This window comes from Diachasma alloeum, unplaced genomic scaffold (genome assembly GCF_001412515.2).
Source record: "Diachasma alloeum isolate Michigan unplaced genomic scaffold, Dall2.0 Dall_scaffold_00288, whole genome shotgun sequence".
Taxonomy (NCBI): domain Eukaryota; kingdom Metazoa; phylum Arthropoda; class Insecta; order Hymenoptera; family Braconidae; genus Diachasma; species Diachasma alloeum.
Genome location: NW_021680427.1, coordinates 2,172,456 through 2,196,802, shown reverse-complemented (window position 1 = coordinate 2,196,802; position 24,347 = coordinate 2,172,456). Strand labels below are relative to the sequence as shown.

At 33.2% G+C, this 24,347-nt stretch overlaps 1 protein-coding gene across 3 annotated transcripts in view; it reads right to left on the bottom strand.

The window, feature by feature from the left end:
- LOC107038817 (venom metalloproteinase 3) overlaps positions 1-24,347 on the bottom strand; it is a 147,749-nt gene that overhangs the window by 115,234 nt on the left and 8,168 nt on the right. For all 3 annotated transcript variants that reach the window (XM_015258110.1, XM_015258108.1, XM_015258111.2), the window contains exon 2: positions 23,038-23,259. The gene's annotated coding sequence lies outside the window, so the exon portion shown is untranslated. The remainder of the gene's footprint in view (positions 1-23,037; positions 23,260-24,347) is intronic.

Here is a 24,347-nt window from a genome sequence, read left to right as displayed (position 1 = left end):
CAGATATGTAATCCTATCGTAAAAAGGGGAAAGGAAATGAATCTCGATATATCTCGAAAATCTCGAATAAGCGTAAGCGTAAGGCTGAAAAACCGAAGCGCCACTACGTGAGAAGATGAGAAAGCGCGTGTGGAGCACGCGCGGCCGATCTCGTTTTCTTAAAGAATGTTATTTAAAAGTGTAGAATTATTTTTAAAAAAATGTTATGCTGGAAGGACGAAAAATTATAATGCTATGAAATATGCTAAACCAATAACTGTTATACGCGAGGGTTTACATCCAATATTGTTGTAATAAGCGGCAGTGTAAATAACTCAATTCAGAGTTGAGCACTTTAAACAATAAAAAAAAATGGAAGCTTTGTAATCGCTGAAATTTAAGTTTTGGATTTTTTGCTTTACGTCGACTTAGTATGAGCCAAAAAGTCCGAAAATGCAATTTTTAGACCTCGTGTGTGTGTATGTGTGTGTATGTGTGTACGTATGTAACAAAGTCTTTCTTCAATTGTTCGCTAATGAATAGATAGAATTGAATCGTTAATTTCCAAATATAGGTATTGTTGAGCCCTATCGATCGCCATCAATTAAAATTGAATTCATCGATTAGTTTTTTAAATTTTCGAATTGTTTTCGAAGATCGGTTGTTCCACGATAACTAAAAAAAAATTTTCTGAATTGATTGAATAATGGCTTAAAAAATATGTTTGGATGTCCTTTTGACCGAGTTCGAAGATGAAGTCGATAGCAATAATCCTTATTTTAATTTATTTTAAAATTTGCAAAAATTGTATTTTTTGAAAATGAAAATTCCGGGGATATCTGTTAATATTATGCTTCAAATGGACTCAATCATAGCTAAAAATGTTTATTTTAATGATGTTTGTTTTAATGATAGAAGGAAATGATGTACAAAATAACCATTCGGAAGCAGATTACCAATTTATTGGCAAAAATAACTATACTATATGTAACACAAGTGCCATTTTCCACTTGGTTCTCCAGTAAAATGCTTTTCTACTTTTATAGCCGAACTATTTGACCCAAAGTTTCCGGACAATTTGCAATGATTTCATTATTCAATCTTTGCAAATCTGAGTTTGAATCTCGTCATTGAACCGTTAAAAGCCATTTCAAAGCTTTGAAAACAAAATGAAAAGATTATTTTTGTGGGAAAATTAATTGAATAATTAACAAATTTCAACTTTCACCATAAGGATCCTTTGTTCGGAATCATAACAAATGTAGTCGCATTCCAATTTTACGAGAAATTGATTTCATACCCAAAGAAATGAGGTTTCCGAAATTTTAAACAATTTCAGTTATTCATTTATAAACAATGAATATTTAAAAAAATAATAATTCTGTGCAAAATTTAATTTGAATTGACAAATTTGATGTTTGAAAATGGATAAATCTTTAGTGTGGTCTGTAAAAGAAACTTGGATATCCTTAAATCACAATCTGAATTAATTTCACATCAAACATTTCACGTCATAACATGAATAATTCAATAAACAGTCCCACAACATCGGCAAATACCTAATAAAATTAATTTAATCGACCATTCTATTGTTTTACGATCACAATCATCTTGTGCAACAATGCATCCATCATCTGTTCACCTAGTGGAGTGCATTCGGAATTGATCAGTCGTAATAATTCGATTTTTCACCAATAAATACTTTCAAACAGCATTCACAAGTTTATGAATAACCGCATGATAATAGAATTTCTGATATCAAAAACAGGACCAGATTGTACCCTTTCAAAAGGCCTCCCACGACATCACGCGCAGCTCCACGTGAGCCTTCACAAACCACTCAATGCTAAACTCCATGGAAAGTGCATTTAATACATTTAACTCCCTTTTTTCATTTTTTATTTCATTCACCATCTGCATCGCGCTAACGGGCATTCGTGTGGCTTGATCCTGCTCGAGGGGCTATTATTATTTCTCTATATCTGTCTCACTAAATCGTTTGGTCTAGATTGAACTGCCAGGATGTGAACTGGTTGTAAGGTTATTTTATCAGGTATGGAGGTGATTCAAGTGGACACGAAAAATTATTTCCAAGTGCATGAAGCGGTGAAACATTGTGGATTATTCGACTTTGTAAATTTACTTGCAAACTTACTGAAATGTTTCCAATAATATTTTAATGATGATAATGATCAATCATCATTAATTTATTCAACATTGATTTATTATCAATTATTTTGTTTATCATTCATTGCCATTTGCTTTCACTATTTAATTTTATCTGCGATTTATGAGTGCATGAAGTGTGATACATTAGACATAAGAGATCATGCAGTTTTTGGAAATTTACTGAAGTAATTTTAATAATTAGTAATCGTAATTAATTTATTCAAAATTCATTAATTAGCAATTTTTATATTAATTATTCTTTGTCGCTGTCTTCCATCTTTTAATTTTACCTCTAACAATTTGAAAAAAAAAACCTGGATCGTATGAACAACAAATGAATGAAATATTTCAGTTTGAAATATCACATTTTGAAAATGAATAGTTTAGAATGTGATGATCTATTGTAATCTGAATGATTCAATTCGATCCTCGAATATTCCTCTCTGACTGTGATTCAAATGGACACGAAAAATTATTCACGAGTGCATGCAGTAGTAAAACATTGTGGATTATTCAGTTTTTGGAAATTTACTCGCAAACTTACTGAAATGTTTCCAATAATATTTTAATGATGATAATGATCAATCATTATTAATTTATTCGACATTGATTTATTAGCAATTATTTTGTTTATCATTCATTGCCATTTCCGTTCACTACTTAATAATTTTATCTGCGATTTATGAGTGCATGAAGTGTGAAACAGTGGAGATCATGCAGTTTTTGGAAATTTACTGACGTGATTTGAATAATTATTCACAGAAACAATAATTTATCGTTATTAATTTATTCAAAATTCATTAATTAGCGATTCTTACATTAAGTATTTATCATGTTCTTCCATCTTTTAATTTTATCTGTAATAATTTGAAAAATATTGTTGGTGTAATCAAATTTATACATTCAATGCTTCGATGAATCAACGAAGAGTGAGCAAAAATAAATGAAATACTTCAATTTGAAATATCACATTTTGAAAATGAATAGTTTGGAGTGCGATGATTTATTGTAATAGGAATGTCCCAATTCGATCCTCGAATATTCCCCTTTTGCTGTGATTCAAGTGGACACGAAAAATCATTACATGATGAATGTATGAAGTGCAAACATTAGAGATCATTAAATTTTTAGAAACTTGCTGAATTATTTTGAATAATTATTTAAAGATAACAATAATAAATCGTTATTAACTTATTCCAAATTCATAAATTAGCAATTCTTACATTTATTATTCTTCGTCATTTTCTTTCATCTTTTAATTTCATCTGTAACAATTAAACCAAAGTTATTCCTGTCATAAAATTTATACAGTCAACGTTTCGATGAATAAACGAAGAATGAAGCATAAATTCCGAGGCATTGCCACACTCAATATTCCTCATAATGCAATTTGAAAACGCATAGTTTGAAATCCGGTGATCTTGTGCAATGGAAATGGCATAATTCCACTGTCTGCGAGATTCAAGTGGACACGAAAAATTATCCACAAATGCATGCAGTAGTGAAACATTGGAGATCACTCAGTTTTTGGAACTTTACTGAAATGACTTGAATAATTATTCAAAGATAACAATAATAAATCACCATTAATTTATTCAAAATTGATTAATTATCAATTTTTATTTTTACTGCTCTTCATCATTTTCTTTCATCTTTCAATTTTATCAGTAACAATTTAACCAACATTATTCCTGTAATAAAATCTATGCATTCAATATTTGTATGAGTAATCAGAGAATGAAAAATAAATAAATGAACTATTGTATTGGCAATGTCCCAATTCGATCCTCAAATATTTTACTGTCATTTCCCTACGACCGTGATCTAAGTGGATACGAAAAATAATTATATGAGTGCAAATTGAAACACAGATCATCAAGTTTTCGGAAATTAGCTGAACCGTCTTGAAGAATTATTCAAAGATAATAATTCAGTAGTGAAGTGGTAAACCGGTATAAGTCGATTTTGACTATTACCCAGTTTTCAATGAATATCTCAAAATCTAAGGGAAATAGCAAAATAGTTGTCATAGCCGTTTTTGTAGAGCAAATTGAGAGCTGCAAAAAAGGAAATTACAACAATTTCGCTATTTCCCGTATATTCCGAGATATTTATTGAAAACTGGCCAATAGTCAAAATCGACTTATACACGGAGAGAAATATTCAATAAAAATTACCAGAAAAAGACGTAAAAATTACGTTTCGAAACGTAATCTGGGAGCGAAGTAAAATTCAATAAAAAGTGTCAATCGTCACGTAAATTCTACGATCTGTTCCGTCAAAATTACTCATCCGTCCGACGCCGAAGAATTTTCATGTTCTGAGGCATAATAAGTCTTGAAGTTTCTGTTAGATTTTACAACTTCCAAAAAAATTACGTGACTTCTTCGTATTTTTTCGGTGACAAACCCGAAAATTTACTGAACGTTTCAGATTTATTCTCTTATATTCCTATAGAAATTCACTGAAAACGATTCTCGCTTGCGGATTACGTGAAATGTTCCGTAATTTTTCTTGAATATTTCTCTCCGTGTACCGGTTTACCACTTCGCTACTGAATTCATCGTTAATTTATTGAAAATAATCAATTAGCAATTCTTATATTTATTATTCTTCGTCATTTTCTTTCATCTTTCAATTTCATCTGTAACAATTAAACCAAAGTTATTCCTGTCATAAAATTTATACAGTCAATGTTTCAATGAATAAACGAAGAATGAAGCATAAATTCCGAGTCATTGCCACACGAAATATTCCTCATAATGCAATTTGAAAACGCATAGTTTGAAATGTGGTGATCTTGTGCAATGAGAATGTCACAACTCGACCGTCGAATATCCCCTCGATCGACTGTATATATTGACCTTGAAGACATATTAAAGTTGTGTACAGCACATACGTGCCTTATTTATTTTTTAAATTGCCTTAGAGCTCGTTTTTGTCTCATTTATCGTTGGGTTATTCCACCTCGCTTGTGATTTCGTCCCTGAATGATGTCGAATTCGCTCCAGGGAATTTAAGATCCAATTTTAGATGTTCGATCCCCTGGTTATATTGGACTTGAACGGAGTAGCTTCGTTAGAATTCAATTAATTGGCAGATAGGAACAGTACGGCAGCTTCAGGGCACTTGATTTTGCAATAACCCTGGAATGTTCGTAATTCAATCAACAGCTGATGACCCAATCGACTCAATTTTTGCCTCTCGATACATCAGTTCGGGGATTAATTCGGAACAATTGTCCAATTATTTGGAAATGCAGAATTTATTTTCTGGGATATTATGACTAATTCACTATTGCAAGATCTGCGAATCGTAACTGCGGCCACATCGGCCGCTGATCCGTATCAAGTACGTGGCTGATGCTGCATGGGAATTTTCTACTGAAGGAGATTGAGATGTGTTTAATGGCTTCGTTAGCTCATCATCAAGTAGGGGATGTTAAAGGTCAGTTGCGTGAGGAGATTCCTCGACTCAATCGACACATTTCCAGGGTAATTTTTTACGGCGAGAAAATGTCAAAATCATTTCTTTTATCGTTGCTTTGATCGTTAATGTTTTATTGTGGTTTTGGTATTTTTTGGGCAGTTTATTGAGATTGATTTTTTTCACGTGAGGACTAATTAAATATTAATTAATAATATAGATTCTTAATTAATAATATGAATTTCAATTATTAATATTCAATTGTCATACATTGGGAAGAAAAAATTTGAATATCTGAAATGTATTTCCTTGAGACAAGTAATTTTTCTTCAATTCAGTAGCGAAGTGGTAAAACGGTACAAGTCAGTTTTGACTATTGATCAGATTTTAATGAATATCTCGGAATCTAAAGGAGATAGCAAAATTTTTGTTATAACCTTTTTTGTAGAGCCGATTGAGAGCTATAATGAATGTAATTATGAAAATTTCGCTATCTCCCTTAGATTCGGAAATATTTCTGAAAAACCCCTTGTAGATAAGTTGATTTAAACCGTTCTACCACTTCGCTACCGAATTGTTTAGTTCTCTCAGGCTTCTCAACTCACGTGGTCCGAGAAGGGTCTCATGCCTTAAAATGATCTTGTATTCAAGTATGATTTCGTCGAAAAAGAACTCACTCAAATCGATATGTAATATATTCATGATATAATAATGCGCAACGATAGTGATAAATGAGAATTCATTGGAGTTCCGTGAGCCGTAAACATTTTGAGATTTAAACCATTGAAAATAATTTACTTCTGTCAAGTAAATATGGTCTACATATTAGAAAATTTTTCTCTCAGTGTAGCAATGGTTAATGAAAAAAATTTAATTATGATGTTTTTCGTAATGAATAGTAATACCAAATGTTCTTTGCGATACTAATGAGAAATGAAAATGACAATAGAAACAAATAACTTTTCAATCAATTATGGTACAAAATTTGTTTTTATTGTGATATCAATGGAAAATGACAAAAAATCACAATTTTTTTTGTTGTCAATAACGAAACCAAATTAATTTTTACGGAACAAATCGTAGAATTTACGTGACGATTCGTACAGTTTCAGTTCCGACTCACACTTTTTATTGAATTTTACTTCGCTCGCTGATTACGCTTCGAAGCGTAATTTTTACGTTTTTTTTCTGGTTAAACTTTTCTTTCCGTAAATGAAAAGTTTGACGGTGAACATTACACATTACACGAATTCTTATGCATTATTAATTTAAAAAGTTGAATCAAGGCTCCAAAAATATGCATTTGTTAACAATTAAAGAATGACCATTTGGTAAGACCGAATAGACAGTAGTCTCTAACAAAATCTATTTGTTAACAATAACTAATCCTTTCTATCAGTGCAGTTCTAGTCGATCCCTGTGCAGCATCTACACCTGCGACATGCTCGTGTCGAAGTAACTGCAGACTTAAACCACCTCAGCAACATTTCTGTTGGATGAACCGAGCGAATTACATGCGATGAATCGAGGAAAATCTTCCTTGAGGTTTGACAGGAGGTTTCGTAACAGTAGAATCATCAATGACACTTGAGGCGTTAATTGAAATAATTCGATGAAATTGGTTTCCAATCAAGTTGATTCCCTTTTTTGTGGGTGATGATTGCTGACGGAAACCGTGGGTCATGTCCATGATGGGAATTTTTTTGATTCAATCGAAGTGGTCGTCGAATTATAATAATACACCTCATTATAATAATTACCTCGTTCACTTTGGATATTTGAAGTGGATGGAGTAGCAAACAAATAAATATCTCTCAGTCTCTGTGACTCACGTGCGAGTCGAAGACCTGAACAATGACGAATTTGACGAAATATCAATATGATGAGTGTAGATAAAGGTGGGTGGGGTGAAATGGACCGTATTGCGTCATTGTACTAGAGGAGCAATCTAAATGAAATGGAATGGAATTAATTTCATACTATTTTCAAGGTTATGGAAGAAAACTGGAAAATTATTTGATTAAGAGGTCAACTGGTAACTGTCAATTTCGAAGTTATGCACTGATAGGAAGGATTAGGGGAGGGTGTGCCTGTACCGCTCAGCGAGTAATACCGCTCACCCGATTTTCTCCACAACCATCAACTTGAAAATTTCTTTCTGTTCCTGATCATGAAGAATTTGATGATAGCATGTGATTGTCGGAAAAATTTCACTTTATTTACCACTTGACATATGAAAAAACACGTAACGAAGTTTTGAGGTCTTTACAGTGCAAAATTTGTGGACTTTTAATTAAGGTTTTTGATAGTTTCAAACGCTGAATTATCATATTAAACTGTGGTTATTCGATTCGTGGTACTTTCACGCATAATTTGAGACCAATTCGAACTCAAAACTCCACTCATGTCAATAATTATCAACAATTTTGTTGACGCCGAGCGGAGCGGGTAATACCGCTCATAGGATCGGCCACGTAGTTGCTCGACAGCACTCGAGTACAGGTTAGGTTACGGCGCGAGCGATACACGCAAAACCCTATGAGCGGCATTGGAATCGTGCCGAGCGGTATTACCCGACGGCGGGAAGTACCGCTCAATAGGGTCTCTCTTTTATTTTCAATCAATTTTGTGGATTCTAAGGCGAATTAGGCGTCTACACTTCGAGAATAGCGAATCCAATAGTTAAAGAAGTCTCACAAATACGTTTTTTATACTCAAGTTGAAATATAAAATATAAAACTGGCATTTCCCCTTAGGTGGGCGGTACAGGCACACCCTCCCCTACTTGTTGTTAACGAATGGATTTGATTGGAGGCTAGGATCAGGGATCCCCATCAATATTAAATTTCTGTAATATTACAAGAATTTGACCCTTCCATTAATTAAGGTTTAAAATATGCTGATTCAATTTTTCAAATAATATAACATTAATAATCTGATTTTTTTACGAATAATGATGTGTTTAAAATTTGTTAATATGAAACTGTAAACTTACTGCTAAATGAATAATTCAAATTTCTTGAAAGGCGATTTTCGATTGCACAAATAATCATCAATCTTCCTACCTAAATTATTGATTGATAGAATAGTTGAAAATTTGAATACTTGAATTGAAGATACTTAAGTACTCAAACAATTTGAGTGATGTTATCTAATTGATGGCTACAATATTTAACCGTAATAAAATATTACAAATTTGGCTATCCCTGGCAAGGATCATTCGGTCTCCCCAAATGTTCATTCATTAATATTTAACGAATCTCGTTTGAAATAAATGAAACATTCTATCAGTATGATATATGGAAAAATTTCATAAAATCTATCTTGCCGCGGGACATGAACGCATAGCAGAATACTGAGATTGAGTAGAAAATTTACACGGTTTGAGAACAATTGATACCCTATGGATAGTTGACTAGTAATTTTCAAGAGAAAATCGTTGAATTGGAGTTTGTGAAAAAAATAATGAAATTTCACATTCAAGCGAAAATGCCCTGAAATTACTAATTTTTGAGCAGCTGGAACACGAAAATTCTCCAATTTACTCGGGTTTTCAATGAAAACTGGAATATTAAGGATAGCCAACTATCTTTTACAGTTTGGTACAAACCACATTATAGATTCAACCAATTTTTAATGCACGGAGAGAAATATCCAGTAAAAATTACGGAACTCACAATTCACTCACCGATTACGGAATCGATTCAGAAAATTCCAGTGGCGGTATCGGAATTTTTCATAGGAAATTTAGATAAAAATTACGCAACGCTCTGGAAAATTTCCGTAACAGTTCCGTAAAATTTCCTACAACCACATTTCGCTCCGGAATTACGGAAAAGATACGTAATTTTATCGAATATTTCTCTCCGTGTGACCAAATTTGTCAATTCAATTATATGAGAAAGAATTGAACAAAATGATAAATATTTAGCGTCACTCAAATAACATTTTACACAGAATTATAATTCTTTTAAACATTCGTTGTTGGTAAATAAATAATTCAATTTGTTTAAACCTTTGGAATCCTCATTTTTTTACCCTATCATATATTAAAAGACTCTCGGTAGTTCCTCTAAAATGACTAGTTCCGGCCATTCTCCTCGGTCCAATGCTTCATCCAAATATGAAAATCTCAATTGAAAACGAATAACCCCACAAAATATGAGGAAAGTGTACCACATTGGTTTTTTGGTGAGATAGCTATTACCAAGTTTCAATATATATTTTTTTCGTTTGGATGAAATAGTTAAAATTTAATTTTTTGTCATAATTCTGTTGTTTCTGTTCCTATACTGTTGAATAAATGCACCTGAAGGAATGCCTTGAGCATTCTAAACGTTATGTAATTTCCTCATATTTTCTGGGGTTATTTATTTTCCTTTGAGACTTTAATATTTGGATGGAGCATTGGAACGAGAAGAATAACCGGAACTAGTGATTTTAACGGAATAAATAACGGCCGAAACAATAATTTAATGAATCTCTCAACAGTTATTTTCATCATTCATAAATTCGAGGGTTCAAAGGTGTTTGCCCCACGATCAACCCTAAAATATTCTTCTCATTACTCAAATATTCTCGAGGATTAAATGGCCAACGTGAGGTACATCAGGCACTGTCCACGTGGTTAAACTCTGAATTGCAAATTCCTCCGTCCACGAAATACGTAAACACCGTTATGAATTGAAATTCAACTTTTGAATACACGTGTGACGTCTTTCACTCAAATCATTCTACACTTGGGAATCAACGGCCAACTGCCGACTGTATCCACGAATTCAATGAAAGATCGGGCGACACCTGCAGGAAAAAAATTCCCAAAGTGGAAATAGTGGTCCTCCATTCAGAGAAGTATTGTCAATGAGAGAGTAATTTCTGCTCAACGAATACCACTCAATACCGTCAGCAGTGTTTCAATAGTTCTTGCAGCAAGGTTACCATCCTTCATATATCATATACCTCGGAAGTATGCTAATCATGCCCTTGAAGTTCGCAGTGATAAATCCGTGTCATTTTTTTTAACACTTCACTTCATGGGAAAAATGTTGGCATAATCGCGAGTCGATATTAGGCAATGTTATGAATAAGAGAATGAGATTAATTATAGCTATAGTTTGGTAAGTGCGAGTGTTCAGGGTTATTTATAATCACAATTGAACTTTGAATGATCTAGTTATTTTTTATTTTTATTCCGTGTACAATGCAGTCGTAAAATAAAATTAATCGATTTGAATTACTCTTATCTGGATGTCTGGAAATGGAAGGAAATTTCAACATTGCAGAGGCCTTTAATTAACGTGCTGATAGGTTTACTACACTGAAAAATTATTTTATAGGTGCGTTTCAAGAAACTTGTGGCAAGAAACTCATGACTCGAAAATTGACAAGAAGAAAATATCTTACACTGAGAAAAATAAAACTTTAGTCAGTAGATTTTGTAGTTGTCCTAAAGATGAGGATAAATTGTTTATGACAAGAAAGTAGTGATTTCTCAAATTGAGGCTAGTTGAATCAATTTCTCTCTATATTATGAAAATCCAAATCGACTTCTGGTGATGAAAATTTGGTACTCGAAGTCAAGACTCTAAAGTTAAGGGTCACAAGGGAAAAAATAAGGGTCATGAGGGTCAGAATAATGGTCTAAATAAGGGTCATAAGAGTCAGATTAGGAGTTCAAATAAGAGTAAAAGTCCATGTGAAAAGGCCCCACTTTGTCGCATTTACTTTGCGAGATATTCACGTTTTTGTGTTCACACCTTCCATTTAAACCAATGTTAAACTGATTTTTTGATCTTCTATACCGACGTCATTTTTCATACCATTGTGTTAATTTTGGGCTCAAAATGTGGGGAATCTCACTAAGATTATCGGCATATACGTAACTCAAAACCGACAAAGTGGGCCCTTTTCATGTAGATTTCCACAAATAAGGGTTACAAGGGTCAGAATAGAGATCATGGAGGTCATATGGGGATTATATGTGAGTCATATCGAAGTTGGCGAGCGGAGCGAGGAGGAGGCGTAGCCCCCTTAGTATTCAATAATTTTGGCGTCTCAAATCCAAAATATCTTGACACAAAAAGCACTCAGACTTTGTTCAAGAAGTTATTTTCTCTACATAGTGAATCGTTGAAGTGTGAATTTTTTCAGATTTTTCCATCATTTTTCTCATTACATACTGAATAAATGATTCGGAACATCGGAAAAAATTCCGACTTCCAATTGTTCACCTCAGCCAATTTTAAGAAAAAAATTCCAAAAACTCAGGAAATAAAAATTTTCAGTAGTAATACTACTGGTATTACTACTGAAAATTATTTCCTGAGTTTTTGGAATTTTTTCCTTAAAATTAATCGGATATTTTTGAAGCACTAGTGGTATTTGATGGATTATTTTTCCACTTGAATTTAGGCCAAGTAGAGTGCAGTGACCAGCATCCGGATACATTAACACAGCCATAAATTTACAACCCACTTTTTTGTTTACCTGTCACACAGAATATTAAACGTGAAATGCGTTGAAAGATGAGAAACATTTGAAAAGCTACTAGTGAATTTCCGTCGGAACTTTGTTAGATATTTCCGAAATAAAACTGTTTGACAGCCTCAAATACTGCGCTCTGATTGGCTGAAATCTGAGTGAGAAAAATAATCAAAAAACTCATTCAGTTATGTTCGTGTGCATATTATGAAAGTGTGAATCAAAATTTGAGCCAATCGATTGAAAATTGCGCCATGAGGACACTATTAACGATTTTATTCCTCTAAAGCCCATTTCTGATGATTAATAAAAAAATCAAAACCTAATTTTCCTCATTTTTTACCGTAAAACTGGAGTAGTAAATCTATCAGCACGATAGATGGGGACAGGAACGATTTCGAAATTTCAGTGGGGTCTCCCCGTAATAGATCTTGCCTTTGTCTAAAAAAAAGACAATCAGGGAAATTTTTATTCTTTCTTCAGATTTCGAGATATTTTCGAAAACTGAAATTTTGATTTTAAAAAAATGATAAAATTCAACAATTGTACTGCTCCACTTCAAGAAAATGGTGAAAAAAATGTTTCAATTTCCTCGTTTCAAATATAAAAAAAATTATTTTAATCATGACCCTCTTTTCTGGATTTAACTTCACTGCACAAACAAAGACTTCATAAATAATTCATTAGCTTTCTTAGATGTTTGCATGTTTTGTAATAACTAATCTGTCCACGAAATTCCTCTTTGCTACTTCACCACTCGATTATTTAGCTATAAAAGTCAATCTCAAAAATTTTAATGAACGTGTCGAAACGCTTCTGTTCCATTCATGTAATAATAATAACACGCTTAAGGATAATGAGACGAAATTGCTCGATGTTTTTTCACACACGGAGTTACCTTTTCGCTCTCTACATTAAAAACCCCTGAATAAACGTTTTCAACCATTAAATGAGCTACAATTTAAGATTATGACGATAATTAATTGACATACACTCATCTGATGAATGCAGAAAATCAGCAGTAGGAAGAATCGGTATCTCAAAGTTCTTCGAATAATCTCAAAGTGAGTATTTGTTACTTGATCATTTGGTTATAAAAATAATCTTTCAAATTTTGATGAACATTCTATTATACATATCAACATTTACTAATCCGATAAAAGTAGGATTTCCGTATATGATATTCGGATATTTCTATAGGAATATTTTCTTTACGAATTATTTCTGCACATAAATTTTTACATAAATTTTTCTTTTCATACGAAAGATGTCTATACGCTCTAGAGAAAAATGTAGAGAAATGTCGCAACTCCATACGAAATGTTTCTGTACATGTGGCAGTAGGTCGTATAGGATCAAACCTCTAGAAATCGTATAGAAATAATTTGTACAAAAAATATCCGTATAGAAATATTCGAATATCATATACGAAAATCCTATAGAAATTCTATACGCAATCCGTATAGAAAATTTCTATACGATTTTTTCATACGTGATTCCTGCATACACGGAGAGAAATTTTTGATAAAAATAATCCTACCGTTCTATAAAAGTGTATCGTCATCGTCTCCTCATTTCTATCCCCAAACTTAGTAATAGTATATTTCGTAACGAGTGCAAAAAAGTGTTTTTTGGCGAGTGGGAGGTTTATATCACAAGCCGAAGGCGAGTGATATAATCCATGAGCTAAAAAACATTTTTTCACGAGTTACGAACAATATTTTTCATCACAATGTGGCGGAAATTGGACTTTTAGGCACACTGATAGAACGGATTAGTTATTATTAACGAATGGATTTTGGTTGAAGGTTAGGGTCTATTCGGTCCCACCAAATGTTCATTCGTTAATAGTTAACGAATGCATATTTGAGAAGCCTTGTTTGACTTGACTTTCGCCATTCAAGTGAACCATTCGTTAACTATTAACGAATATTCATTTGGTCATATTCAACTCTACCATTTGTTAATAGTTAACGAATCTCGTTTGGAATAAATGAATCATTCTATCAGTGCACGCGGAGCGTGCCGAAAAGTTCACTTTTCGGCACAGCGTGATGAAAAAATTAATATATGATGATCAAATTTTATTCTACGTTAGAGGAATTTTTTCCTGATAAAAATTAAAACTGCCGTGCCAAAGAGTAAAAATTACTGTAAAATTTACCAATCGTTCTAGAATTTTCGTTGTTATCTACATAAAAATTATTGGACTGAAAGGTTAAAATTGACTATGCGTCAGGATAAAATTTCTCTTACGTAGAATAAAATTTGATCATCATACATTAATTTGTATTAAATTTCGGGATAGAAATGAGGAAGCGATGACTCATGATACACTTTTATAGAACGGTAGGATGATTTTTATCAAAAATTTCTCTCCGTGTACAAACGAACCTATCGGGAAATCCCCGAGAATTTTGAAGCTCTTGTGCACTGAGAGAAAAATATAATTCTTCTGACTATATTCCATCACCATCGAATTATAGTCAAAAAGTCCTCAACAATTTTTCATGAGTTACGGTAACTATGGCCGGAGAAGTAATTACTACAATGGAATGTAGTCATTGCAACTATTTTATAGTTCTGCTCACGATAGATTTGTCGTGGTTACTTTTGAACTTTGGTTAGTTTAACTGCATTTTGATTTGCAAAAATTACGCTTGTGAAGTTACTATAATGTTATGTGCCGCATACAAAAAAAAATCGTATCGTTCACCAAAATGCCTCAACTATTTTCTTATTGTAAATTAAACTTCAGATTTTTCTCTCAGTGTGGTATTACATACGAACATATCTCTCCGTGTCCGTTTCATCAGGTTAGTTGAGAGTTATTTTCCCTGTGATCATCGATGAAAATTGAAGACAAAAACCCACGATCCAGACGTCCTACTTTGCTGATTCCAGGTTGACCGGCGTTGAATACGTTATCACTGGCATAGTAACCGTAGTTTTCACTTCATCGTGAAAGTAAAGTTAAAAAACAAATCGAATCCGAAACACGAGTCCAACAAAGTGCTGCATTAAAAAAAGACTCGTAATACCGAGAAATAAAAACCACATAAGCAAACAACTATTGTATAAACCAGGGAATGCTCTTACAGAATGCTCCGAAGAGGCCAGTGTAAACTCGAGGAAGTAGAGAGTTCTAAAAGCGGAAGGAAATCCACCTGTATATCTAAATAATAATTAGCCCCTGGATTGTGCTACGCGTGAAAGCGTCTGGGAGATTAGATCAGTTATTAGTATCCAACAAAATAAATCAAAATAATCGTAACAATATCGAATTGTATTATTAGCTTGTGAATTGCCCTCGATCTATTCAAGTGTAACTTTTTTGTCGCTCGAAACTGTTCACCACTGCTAGCCTTGAAATGAAAGTAAATTTCACAGTCAAGTCATTTGCCTTTATTTTAATGTTTCTAGGATGACTTATTGTCCCGGTACGAAGTCAGTCGTGACGAAATTTGAATGAACAAATGCGATTTTATGGTATCATTTGGAAAAAAATTCACAACAAAATTATCGATTTTGCTGCAGGAAAATCATAATAAATAAAAATTGTTTTGCAAACATCAACTGAAGTCGTTGACTTCATAAAAAAATTTACATTTTTAAAATTGAGTTTATTCAGTGGTTGCTCTCTTTATTTTTCAAACGGTTTATTAAAACATATTTTTATACTAGATGGAATATTTATTGCAATTCAATAAGAATTGCACGCATAATTTGAGAATGTTATTTGAATGAATAAATGCGATTTTATGTTATCATTTGGAAAAAAATTCACAACAAAATTATCGATTTTGCTGCAGGAAAATAATAACAAATTTAAATTGTTTTGCAAACATCAACTGAAGTCGTTGAATTCATTAAAAAAATTACATTTTTAAAATTAAGTTTATTCAGTGGTTGCTCTCTTTATTTTTTAAACGGTTTATGAAAAAATATTTTTTATACTAGATAATTTGAGAATGTTATTTGAATGAAGCTAGTTTATAAAGAGTTCATGAATTTATGACTTAATTCACAAAAATTTGGCCAACATGTACCTTTTGAATGAGCAAATGCGATTGTATGTTATCATTTGGAAAAAAATTCAAAGTATCATAACAAAATTATCGATTTTGCTGCAGGAAAATCATAGCAAATAAAAATTGTTTTGCAAACATCACCTGAAGTCGTTGACTTCATAAAAAAATTTACATTCTATAAATTAAGTTTATTCAGCGGTTGCTCTGTTCATTTTGTAAACAGTTTATGAAAAAGATGTTTTGTACGAAATGTTCTTTCAATCGAGTCACCTCTAAAAATGTACATTGATCACGCCCATGAAAGGCAGAAATTGTTAACAAACAGAAATATCATATTTTCTATGAAAGACTTCAATTTTCGAAGAAAACCAATCAATCAATTATCAATCAATTAATTATCATTATAGCCTATAAATTAAAAAATTAAAAATTTTATTCTTTAGTTTATCCAAGCGATCTTGATTGTTAACTCAGAAGTATCGTTCAGCCGATCCAAAAATTGTTCATTATTTTTTCACTGCTCCGAATGATTGAATCAATTAAAGCACTGCTTCGTCATCGTCGGGCTGAAAAAAATACCTAAACGAAAATAGTTCCTTTCCCTTCCCACAACAATTTCCTCATCCATCAAATATGAAACCATTCGAAAAGCGAATGCCCGTTCAACTTTCTTTAATTTTCATTTCTCGATGCAAAAGGCGGAAATGTAACAATATCAAGTCGAAAAAAAATTGATAAACCCGCGGTCACGAACGCTACGATTACGCATGCATTCCTTTATAAATCCCGAGGCAAGGGATATACATCGAAAACGAGAGTACTACCTTTCTTTATCTGCAGCGCCTTGCTCACAGCGGAGGCACTGCATACCGTTTTAGGAGACACAGAGGAAAGTGTAACAGAACTGAAGGCACACGGAGCTGGATATGCCGAGGTAAAACGACGGGGGGATTGTGTCAGAGAACAGAGAGAAATGAAAGTGCTCTGGAATTGATCCAGGCGCACGATTATATCCGTGTGTATGAGGCCCAGGTTGATATTAACCTACGGAGACCTCGAGACCGGATTGTTACACTTCTTCACGGGGATTGTTATTATGCTCGGCACATCGACTGCACTCCCACCGTTCATTATTCCACCTTCAACTGATTCCTTGGTCTTTTTGAATTCTCATGGAGAGAAAAAAAAATGAGAATTCAAACGGGAAAACAATTTGAGACGAATTCGCGATTAATTGATATCAGTTTAGGGTGCTATTTTAGAATTTCAGAGAAAGGGCAAAATTTGTTTGAAAATTTTTTACAGAACAAAGAAAAATTTATACGGATGTTCTTGACAAACGTTTTGTTTTTTTTGTTGCATTATGAAATTTTTTAGAAAAACATTTTTAGACATCGTGCACTGGGAAAAAATATAATTCTGCTAATCAAATAATTCTGCGAGTCCAATTTGATTGGTGGAATTTTTTTTCTCAGTGTCAAATTGACATTTTTTGTTTAAGCACTTGATAGATTATAATAATTTTTTTTACGATTATATCTGAATGTAGGAAGCCCAGGTTGATATTGACCTACGGAGACCTCGAGACCGAATTGTTACACTTTTTCATGGAGATTGTTATTATGCTCGGGACATCGACTGCACTCCCACCGTTCATTATTCCACCTTCAACGGATTCCTTGGTCGTTTTGAATTCTCATGGAGAGAAGAAAAAAGGGAATTTAAACGAGCAAACGATCGGCGGTGAATTCGCGTCTAATTGATTTTAATTTTGGGCGCTATTTCAGAATTTAAAAGAGAGGGCAAAATTTTCGCAAAAAAATTAGGTTGTAAAGCAATAAAAACAATTATAAAAGTATTCTTTACAAAAAGTATTCTGTCTTTGTTGAATTGAGAGATACCTATTTCTAAAAAATATTTTGAAAAATCGTGAAATTAAATTTTCCTGTTTAACCACCTGCAAACTCATAATTTTTTTTAATGATTATATCCGTGTGGATGACGCCCAAGTTGATATTATCCTGCGGAGACCTCGAGACCGGATTGTTACACTTCTTGATGCGGATTGTTAATATGCTCGGCACATCGACTGCACTTTCATCTTTTCTAGATAACAAAATTTTCCTTCAAGTTGTCATGCGACTGAATAGAAATAACCGAGAATTCCTCAATAATTTTACTCCACTCCACCGCAAAATGGCGGATGCTGCATTTTCATCGGTTGACATTCAGCATTCTATTAATCACTTATTATGCCATAAAAGCTTCAAAATTATAGTGTATTTCTCGATAGGATGAAGCTGAAACTAGCAGAATATTCGTCAGCGGAAAATTCCATTTAGGGGATATTTAAGTGCAGGAGAGTCAAATAATCACATGTACAAATGTATTTTAGGTGCAAAAGCGTTTGTACATTACTTAATAATATATTAGCGCAGCGTGCTTTAAACTTGACTTATCGCACAGTGTGACATAAAAACATTTGTACCCCCTAGATTCACTTAAGACAAATCTTCTGCTGTCGAATCTTTTTCTAGTTTCAGCTTCATCTCCATAGGTTTATTGCAAACAATAGAAGGATTCAATGTTTTCAGTCCGATCGGTATTGGGCCTAGCGGGCTGAAATTTTGCATAAAGTACCGAAGTCCGCTTAAACGTTCCGCGTTACGTCATGAATATTTTACATATTGCAATATTGCAAGAGCATAACGAAAAAATCATGAAAACAATAAAGACTAGAAGATTGACGATTCTTCTACGCGATTTAAGTAAGTTCATTTATTGCGACAAAATCATACTTGAGTACAAGAATATTTTAAAGCATGAGGCCTTTCTCGGGTCATGTGAGTTGAGATGCCTGAGAGAATTAAGCAATTGAAGAAAATTTACTTGTTTTAAGAAAATATGTTTCAGATATTAGAGAATTTTTTTCTCAGTTTATTGTTCAAATCACGAGACGAGGATAGGGTCATGTGTCAAACGTGCATGGGGATAAATGAGCGAGCGTAGAGACATTTGACAATCCAGGTTTATGGTCGATTATTTATTAAAAAATAGTAATTATCATGATTAATATAAGTTAATTCTAATTTTCAAGTTTTTACTTTGTAATATCGAATTTAAAATATCGCATCTTTACACTCATTTCAATAGAAATATTCGATTAATGATGTGTTCAGCGACACGAGCGTAGGATCTTTTTTTTTCAACATTTTTGACTAATCGTCGTCTTTTCAGACATAAATTGAGACAAAAATCCCCAGCATCGACTTTGTTTTCCTGTTGATTTGGCGTGGATGTGCTAATAGGCTATACAATATAACGTCATATGCAACGATTCCACTGGTCGAGATTCTACGCGAAAAAAATCATCGTCAGAAATTGTGAAATGTCTTTCATTACTTCCGGGAAAATTTTCGGAATGACCTTTTTCGTAACTTTCATTTTTCTCTATAAGAACACTTTTTTCTATATAACTTATTCTATTGAGATATTTCCAAAAGAATTTCCTCGGCTCAAATTTTCTAAGTTTTTTCGTTTGATTTTCTCGATGAGAAAAAAAGAAAAAAAGAATGAAAAAAACTTGGAAAATTTGAGTCGAGCAAATTTTATAGAAAATATATGAAAAGAATAAGTTAAATAGAAAAATCGAATTCTGTTAACTGTTTCTATTGAATTGTTTCTATTGAACATGTCAATAGAATCAGCCAAAAACTAGAAAGTTTAATAGAAATTCAATAGAATTTCCTAACGAATTCGATAGGTTTTTCTATTAAATTTTTTCGTGCGTGAAAGGGCTCCAAATGAAGATATTTATTCTCCAAGACCTGACCGCAGCATCTGGTTTCAATTTTCCGAGTGTTGAAATAAAATGCTTCAATATCCTCAATTCCACGAGCAATATCCTCGACTCCAAATTTATTTTTTTCTCCGTGCAATCATTCGACGAATAAACGTAATATATATAATACCCGCTGTGGAGAGACGGGCGTCACGTGTCGTGAGAAATAGATCGGTTCTTGTGCTTTCACTCTGGCTAACTGCCATTCGCACTGAATATTTGTTTATTTAACATTCTCCCACGATCTCTTTTCAATTCTACTTTTTTTCAACCACTTTTGTTTTATCATTCTTATTTTATAAATTCTTAATGATCATTATCCTGAGTGATTTATTACACGCGAGTTGTCGTGTATTTGTTTTATCTGAGGTTTTCTTTTTGCTCTAGGTTCGATAATTTGTCTCCCTACACCGGGTGTTAAATCTTGGCCGGATTGAATGGACCTTTGTCTGCGGGATTGGTTTGAATAATGATGCGGTCAATTCGGGGTTCGAAGGGACCAGAACAAGATACGAGGGGTCCAGTAGAGGCGACAAACCACAAAATGTAAAAAAATTATAAAATCACGTCGGGGTGACGTGCTACACTGGTAGAAATTTCTTGAAACTTCGTGGAAAATATTATAGTAAATCTCATGGGAGTGACATTGAATCGTATTTAGGGAAAAAATGTAGTAATGTGGCGAGACACTTTACGAGACAAAACTTGGGAGAGATGAACTCGGTCTCAGTGAACATGGAAATCTTTGCTCTCGTCTCAGTCTCGAAATGCGCAGTATCGACTCCTCTCGTGATAACTCCAAGTCAATTTATCTCGTCTCGGCCTCAAGTTTTTTATGTTTTTTAATGTAAAATGTCGGTTTTTGTGTCGGTTTGTCTCGTCTCGGTTTTCTACGTTTAAAAAAGCGAAAAACTGGAAACCGACGTGAGATAAATTGTCTCAGGCTGATCACGAAAGGAGTCGATAGTGCGTATTTCAAGATTGAGAGGAGACCAAAAATCCAAAGTATTGTCTTGTGATGTCTCGTGAAATGTCTCGCGGCATCACTAACAAATGAATATGGAATTTCAAGTTTTAAGTAGAATTCACGGAAATTCAAGAGTTTTCAGTGGGAGTGAAATGGAAATTTCACAACTTGATTAAATTTTCAGTGGAATATGAATATTCAGAAACAAAATGACATGGACTTTCAATTTTTCCCTGAATTTTCCCGATTTTTATGAATTTTCACAGAATAACTGAACTGAAAAATCAAGTATTTTATTGATTTCCATATCATTTGAACAGAAAATCAATGGAATATTTTATTTTTCAATAACAAGATTTCGAATTATTTTATTTTCCATTGGAACCAAAATTATTCTATTTCATTAATGATTTAATGAACTATTCATATTTTTAAGAAAGTAGTGTCCACTTTGGCCCATTTGCCCTCATTGAATAAATTTTTGAAATACGAAAATTGGATTAAAAATATAGAAAATGAATTTTTTTATTTTGAAAAATGATTGAAAACTGAGAAGTTGCAGCCAATCAAACAAACACCCGCATTGTCATGTCATAATGCATTGTGACATCGCGATGCAGACGTTTACAATTCCCTGCAACTCATTAAGACAAGATTCACCCTGGGAACAACATTTTTTCGTTTTTCCAGAACAAAAAATTTTTTAAATACCATTTTCCGACTGATTTTCCTCCGTCTCCAGCCACTTAAAATTAGGAACTTCAATTTGTTTTAATCGAAAAGTCAACTCGACAATAATTCCCAATATATATATTTTTTTATAGTTTTTTGAATATGATCACAAATTTCTACTCGTTAATTATAAAAAATGCGGGAGAAGATAAATTTTGAAATTTATTCGTTTATCAAAATTTCTATTATCTCAAGAAAAAAAAAAACTGCCCAAGTATTATGTATAAGCTTCTTTTATCAATGCTAACTCTATGTTTAGTGATCCTCATGCATGTACCTAGTCTTTTACCACACTATACTTGAGAGGACTCCTCTCAATAATCCAGATATCGCCAGCGCACTTCCTCGGTTCCATTAATTTTGCATTCTTGGTATACAAATTCACTCATTCTAATTGATACTCATAAAAATCCATTGATCCATTGAAAACAACAACTTTTTTTGGTTGACCAATAAACTTACAAATGCATCTCCCCTATTTTTCATAATTAACGAACAAAAATTTGTGTTCATATTCAAAAAACTATTTTTTTTCAACTCTACATTGAGGATTTTTTCAAGTTGATTTTTCGATTCAAAAAATTTTTAAGCTTTAATTTTTAGCGGTCGGAGACAAATTTGACCTACAAAATCGGATTCCTGAGGAAAAATCACGCAATAAACACTATTTTCTATTTTTTTTCCTCGAAAAAAGAAAAAGTTCTTTTCCCGAGGAGAACCTCTCTTTAATACATCATTCCTTATTAAAATGAGAACATTCATCATAAAAAAAACACTTAAAATTTCAGCTAGTCGTAAAAATGAACTTATTCTTTGATTTTTTACAACTGAATAATGCGTAAAAATCTCAGAATCCAGTAAAAATCCCAAGAAAGAAACGTCAAACGATTTGTTTTCAACCCACCAGAATGTTCCTACAACCAGGAATTTCTATGAATTTGTCTAGACCTCTCCAAAATAATCTCGCAATCGAGTCAATCCAGACTCATCTGCATCTGGCACTTGACTACCGAAATTTTTTTGTCCCAGACCAAAAATGATTTTATCTGAGTGGAATAAAACTCCTGTAACCGCTAACAAATTTATTCTAAAAAAAAACAGTAGATCAGAAGATTGTACCTAAAAATATTCCGGCCTCCCGTTGAACGATACCACATTTTAATTGCCTCAAGTATGTTTTTTCCCCCTATTTTAATCACAACATTTCAACAGTTTAGCATTAATTTGGAGCCAAACGAGACTGATGTTATGAGATAGGATTAAATCCCGCAAAATCCCCGAGACTACGATCCAAATTGACGATCGTTTGTTACGTCACACACATCTCACTCTCGACCTGCATTCACAGAGGCGCACACATACAGGTTACCACTACTTTCGTTTTTTCATTCCGAATGTCAAAAGGTACTTACGTCATTTATGGATGTTGAATGTAGAGTTCAGATGATTGGATGAAAGATCCTCAATGGTCTTCATGTTTCCATTGCTGCTGTTGCCTTTTGTTTAATTCCGCCTCAACGATATTTTCCGTTTGTTTTTGTTTTCCAACGCACACGATTTTTTATCCGCCCGCTGTGACGATTCTTCCTTGGCAATTTTGGGTAGGAGGAAACTGTCGTCACTTTACCGGAGCACTAGAGGGAATTGAAAAGACGATTTTGGTTATCTCTGAATGTTTAAGAGGTTCGAGTAATTATGAATGGAGTATAGGTAAGTAGTGCTTTTTATTTAATGGAGGGGGGGGGGAGAGATAATTTTCTGATTGAGACCCTTGTTCGTCAAATTGAAAGCATTTTTTTTATTGAGTGATCTATCGCTTAAGGGGCGGTTCACCCCGGAATTTTTTTTTTTCGTTTTTCCAGGGAAAAAATGAAAAAATACTATTTTCCGTGCGATTGTTCCTTAGGACTATGATTTTGTACATTGTTGGAAATTTCTTGAAATTTCAGTCACAGTGTCATCTGAATTCTCGATATTGTGAGGTTTCATTCAATTTCAAATGAAAGCGTTCATTAAGTTTTTCGTTCATCTTGAAAATTCAAAAAAATTGGGTTTTTCATGTTAAAGAATCATTGATTTTTCAATGAACGCATGAATTCTTAAACGCATCGTGAAAATTGAACATCACATACAATTTAATTTTCAATAGATTGAGAATTCAGAAAAGTTGTTGCCTCAACTTTCAAAATTTTCGAGGTTTTTCAGTATCGTGTGGACCTGAAAATCGAGAATTACTTGAATATTCAAGAAATTAACTCACTCGTCAATGAAGAAATATGCAGGAATGTCATGTAACTTTGTCGTTGTGAAAAAATACAAACTTTTTCACTAGAAACTTCGAGAGGAATTTTCTAACAGTTAAGGTCGTAATTGTCTCCTGCCAGTCAAAAGTAGAGAATCGAATTTTTCTGACGCGAAAAATCTACTTGACAAAAATCCCCAACGTTTTTTTTTTTCGAAATATTTTTTGAATGAGATTTGAAATTTTCGCTCCTTAATTATGAAAAATGCGGAAGAAGATGCATTTTTAAATTTATTCGTTTATCAAAATTTGGGTTAATATCTGAAGAAAAAAAATTGTCAATTGTGATTCTGTTGTCACTTCACCAGAGCACTAGAGTCAGTTGAAAATACGATGCTGATTATCTCGGAATGTTTAAGAGGTTCGAGTAGTTATGAATGGCGAACGGATAATTATTGTTTTGTATTCAATGGGGGGGGG